Raw genomic sequence first — 6,000 nt, 5'->3', positions numbered from 1 at the left:
ACTTTACATTACCTGTGCAGCAGTACAGAACTACTTGACAGATGACAGGGATTAGCTGTAAATGTATATTGCAAAGTCAAGGGCAACCACTAAAAAAAAAAAAAAAGTTTTAAAAAAAAGGTAGAATTTAAAAATAAATAAAAAGAAAAAACAAAAATAAAAAAGAATTGACATACTGCAAAGAAAAAATGGAATATAAAATGCAGAAAAAGAGGAAAAAAAAACCCAAATAAGATGGGCAACAAACAGAAAGCAGGAAAAAACATGGCACGTATTGACCCACCTATATAAAAAATCACTTTAAATGTCAATGGTGTAAATGCACCAATTAAAGGATAGATTGCCTTCGGCTCAGGTCATGATCCTGGAGTCCTGGAATCGGGTCCCGCATCGGGCTCCCAGCTCAGCAGTGAATCAAAAAAAACAAGACCAAACTATATTGTCTACCAGAAACCCACTTTACACATAAAGACACAGATAATAAAAAGTAAAGGAATGGAAAAAGATGTACCATGCTAATACTAAGAAAGCTAGAATAGCTAGCTCTATTAATTTCAGGCAAAGCAGACTTCAGAAGGAGGAAAGCTATCAGGGAAAATGGGGTCAATTCTTCAAGAAGACAGAGCAGTTCTTAATGTGTCTGCACCTAATAGTAAGTCAAAATATTTGAGGCAAAACCAGATAGAACCTCAAGAAGAGATGGATACAACCACCACACAGTTGGAAATTTCAACACCTACCAGTAATGGGCAGATCCAGCAGGCCCAAAATCAGGACGTAAGGAACTGCATAGTGCCATCCACCAGATCTAAGGGGCATCTATAGAACACCTCATCTGACAACACTCTTCTCAAGCCCACACAGACACTCATCAAGAGTGATCACATTCTGGGTAAAACACACCCTAGCAAGTTTAAAAGAACAGAAAACATATAATATGCTCTCAGACCAAAACAGAATTAAATTAGAAAGCAATTAAGAGAGGACACAGAAAATCCCCAAATGCTTGGAGATTAGACAGCATACTTCTAAATAACCTGTGAGCCAAAAATGTTTCAAGGGAAATTTTAAAATATTGTCAATTAAATGAAAATGAAAATGCCACTTATCAAAATTTATGGGATATAGCAAATAGCACTGCTATTTGGAAAATTTGTACCACTGAATGTATATATTAGAAAAGAAGAAATATCTAAAATCAACCATCTAAGCTTCCACTTTAGAAAACTAGAAAAAGAGGAACAAATTAAATGCAAAGTGAGAAGAAGAGAAATAATAAAAATTAAAGAAGAAATCAATGCAATTGAAAACAGGCAATCAGTAGAGAAAAACCAATGAACACAGCCCCTCCCCCACCCCAAATCAGTTAAATTGATAAACCTGAAGCCAGGCTAATTAAGAAAAAAGGAGAGAAGATACAAATAACTCATATCAGAAATGAAAGAGGGACATTTCTGATACCATAGACATTAAAAGGATAATAAAGGAGCACTATGCACAATTCCATGCCCACAGATCTGATAACCTAGACGAAAGGAGCCAATTCCTTGAAACACATAAACTACCAAAATTCATACAAGGAGAAATAATCTGGATAAGCCTGTATCTACTAAAGAAACTGAGTTGATAATTATTCAGCTTCCAAAACAGAAAGCACCAGGGAGGTTCACTGAATTCTACCAAACATTTAAGTATGAAATGATACCAATTCTCTATAAATTCTTCCAAAAAACAGAAACAGAGGGAGTACTTCTTAACTAATCCTATGAGGCCAGCATCACCCTAATACCAAAACCAGACATTACAAGAGAACTACAGACCAATATCTCTCATGAACACAGCTGCAAAAATCCTCAACAAAATATTAGCAAATCATATCCAACAATGTATAAAAAGAATTATACACGACGAAGTGCAATTTATTGAGGTATGCAAGGCTGTCTGAACATTCAAAAATCAATTAACATAATCCATCACATTAGCAGGCCGAAGAAGAAAAACACATGATCACAATCATAGATGCAGACAAAGCATTTCACTAAATCCAAGACCCATTCATGATAAAAATGTTCAGCAAACTAGGAAAAGAGAAGAACTTCCTCAACTTGATAAAGAACATTGACTAAAAACATCCAGTTAACATCGTACTTAGTCATGAGAAACTCAATCTTTCCACTAAGATCAGGAACAAAAGGCAAGGATGTCACCTCTTACACTCCGATTCAGTATCATACTGGAAGTCCTAGTTAATACAGTAAGACAGTAAGAGGTATACAGATTGGGAAGGAAGAAATACAACTGTCTTTGTTTGCAGATGACATGATTGTGTAGAAAATCCAAAATAGCGGACAAAAAACCTCCCGGAACTAATAAGCGATTAAGGAAGGTTGCAGGCGATGAGGATGAAGTCAATTGTTTTCTTATATAGCAACAATGAATAACTGGAATTTGAAATAAAAAACACAGTACCATTAACACCGAAGGAAAAGAAATAAATATTCAGGTATAAATTTAACAAATTCTGTATAAAATCTACATCAGGAAAACTGCAAAACTCTGATGAAAGAAATCAAAGAAGATAAAGAAATGTATAGATATTCCATGTTTATGGGTATGAATACTTAATATTGTTAAGATGTCAGGGTTTTTTTCCAACATGATCTATAAATTCATATAATGATTCATATAAATCCCAGTAAGTTATTTTGTAGATATTGACAAACTGATTCTAAAGTTTATATACAGAGGCAGAAGACCCAGGACAACCAACACAATATTGAAGAAAAACAAAGACAGACACTACCTGACTTCAAGACCTAATATAAATCTACAGTACTCAGGACAGTGTGGTCTTGGCAAAAGAATAGGCAAATAGATCAATGGAAGAGAATACTTCAAGACCTAATATAAATCTACAGTACTTCAAGACCTAATATAAATCTACAGTACTCAGGACAGTGTGGTCTTGGCAAAAGAATAGGCAAATAGATCAATGGAAGAGAATAAGGAACCTAGATACAGAGCCACACAAATACCCTCAACTGGTCTTTGGCAAAGGAGCAAAGGTAATTCGATGGAGAAAGGATAATCTTTCAATAAATGGTACTAGAATAGACATCCACATGAAAAAAAAAAAAAAAACATCCAGACAGAAGCCTTATACCCTTCACAAAAGTTAACTCAAAATGAATCACAGACCTAAATGTGAAATGCAAAGTGTAAAACTAGTAGAAGGTAACATAGGAGAAAATCTAGATGACATTGGGTTGGGCAATGACTTTTTAGATACAACACAAAAACCACAATCCATGAAAGAAAAAACTGGACTTCATTAAAATTAAAAACTTCTGCTCTGCAGAAGACACTGTAAAGAGAAGAGAATATAAGCCACAGACTCAGAAAAGACATTTGCAAACATATATTTGATAAAGGACTGGTTTCCAAAACAAAGAACTCTTAAAACTCAATAATAAGAAAATGAACCCAATTAAAAAATGGGCAAAAGATCTGAACTGACATCTCACCAGAGAGGATGTACAGATGAAAAATAAGCATATGAAATGATACTTAACATCACACATCATTAGGGAATTGGGAATTATAACAATGAGATACTGCTATATAGCTATTAAAACAGCTAAAATCCAAAACACGGACATGCCAAATACTGACAAAGATGTAGAAAACACAGGAACTCAAATTCACTGCTGGTGGGAAAGCAAAATGGTGCAACCACTTTGGAAGACAGTTTGATGGTTGCTTACAAAATTGAACATACTCTTAGCATGAACTAGAGGCACCCTAAATGCATGTTACTAAGTGAAAGAAGTCAATCTGAAAAGGCTACATACTGAATTATTTGAAACTATATGACATTCTGAAAAAGGCAAATTACAGAGATAGTAAAAAAGATCAGTGGCTGCCAGGGATAAGGCTGGGGGAGAGAGAGATAAATAGGGGGAGTACAGAGAATTTCTAGGGAAATGAAAATACTCTGTATGATACCACAATAATGAATACATACCATTATACATTTTTCCAAACCTGTCTAATATGCACCGAGTGAACACTAATGTAAACTATGGACTTTGGGTGATTATGATGTCTCAATGTAGGTTCATTAACTGTTAACAAATGTTCCACTTCAGTGGAGGATGTTCATAATGGGGGAGGCTGTGCACGTGTGAGGACAGGGGTTATATGAGAAATCTACGGACCTTCCCTTTAATTTTCTTATGACCCTAAAGCTGCCCTAAAAAAATAAAGTCTTAAAAAAAAAATGGGCAAAGGATCTGAACAGCCATTTCTCCAAAGATGATATACAAATAACCAACCAGCATGTGAAAAGATGGTCAACATCATTAGAGAAATGTAAATCAAAACCATAATCAGGTAACATATCAAACCCACTAGGAAGGCTATAATTAGAAACTAAGTAACAAAAAACAAATAGTGAGGATAAGAAGAAATCAGAGCCCTGATTTCTTTGTCGAAGGGAATTTAAAACAGTGTAGCCACTTTGGAAAACAGTCTGGTAGTTCCTCAAAATGTTAAACTGGAGTTACCACATGACCCAGCAATTCCTCTCCTAGGTATATATCTAAGAGAAACAAAAACATACGTCCACATTACTACTTATACACAAATATTCATAGTACCATTATTTATAATAGCCAAAGATGGAAACCCAAATGTCAACCAACTGGTGGACAGATAAATATAGTATGGTACATCCATACAATGAAATATTATTCAGCCATAAAAAGGAATGAAATGCTATAGTATATGCTACAACATGGATGAAGTTTTAGAACATTGGGTGCTAACTGAAAGAAATTAGTGACAAAAGGTCACATATTTTATGTTCAGAATAGGCAAATATATAGAAAGAAAGTAGATTAGTGTTTGCCTAGTGCTGTGGGGTGTGATGGACGATTGGGGATGGGTGATTGCTAATGGATATGGAGTTTCTTTGGGGAGGTGAAGATAATGTTCTGAAATTGACTGTAGTCATGGCACACAACTCTGAATATACTGGAAACCAATGTTATATACTTTAAATGGGTAAACTGCATAGGAGTTGTATTTCAATAAAACTGATATAAATATGTGTATACATATGTGTGTACACACACACACACACACACACACACACGACACTGGCATGAAAAACGCCATCATGCCCTCATCCCTGTTAATATGTCATTACATGAAGCCAGAGAATCCCACATCCACTTAGACTCTTATCCCATAAGGCTCTGCACATTCCCCAACCTAACATCCCCCATTTCTCAGTCCTCCAAACCTTTCCAGTGTTATCCTCTGCAACTCAGGGTCCATCCATCATCAGCAAAATCCCCTGTATTCTCATCCATTCTCTGAAATTTCCCTTCAATGTCTTGATCTAGCAGAACCCTGGCTCTCCCCTGAGGACCCTGCTTACCTGCAACCCTCTTTAGGGGATATACTTTTTATCACTCCTCCCACCAGTGGACGGACCAGTTACTGATTCCAGATGATTCTCCCTTTCACCTCCCTGAAAACCTCCAGCTCCTATGATCAAATGATACCACCCCTCCTTGGTGCAGTCATCTACGGGCCTGTAGGTCACTCACCACACTCCCTGAAGCCAGCCCCCGGCTCAGTTCCTCTGTCCACTACTACACCTGTTGCGTTTCTTGGTGATCTCAATATCTGCATGGATGGCCCTTCCAACCCTGGCCTCTCAGTTCCTTGACATCCTCTCCTTTAAAAATCTTGCCTTTCCTCCCTGACCTCAGCACCCCTTCTACGAACATACCTTAGGCTTCATTAAAAATCGCTGCATGCTTGCCAGGAACCACCGCCTTCACTTCCTCTCCCCCACTGCCTCATGAGTCCCTCCAAGTCAGGCTCTTGTTCTCACCACACTCTACTGAAACTGCCTTTGTGAGGGTCCCTGATGCCTTCCACATCACCAAACCCAGTTGCCAGAGCTTTTGCTAGACTTTGTCTTTTCTC

The sequence above is a fragment of the Eumetopias jubatus genome, unplaced genomic scaffold (genome assembly GCF_037043125.1).
Source record: "Eumetopias jubatus isolate StellerSeaLion01/CBP00866 unplaced genomic scaffold, mEumJub1_p1.0 scaffold_16, whole genome shotgun sequence".
Classification (NCBI taxonomy): domain Eukaryota; kingdom Metazoa; phylum Chordata; class Mammalia; order Carnivora; family Otariidae; genus Eumetopias; species Eumetopias jubatus.
This window is presented reverse-complemented; position numbering follows the sequence as displayed.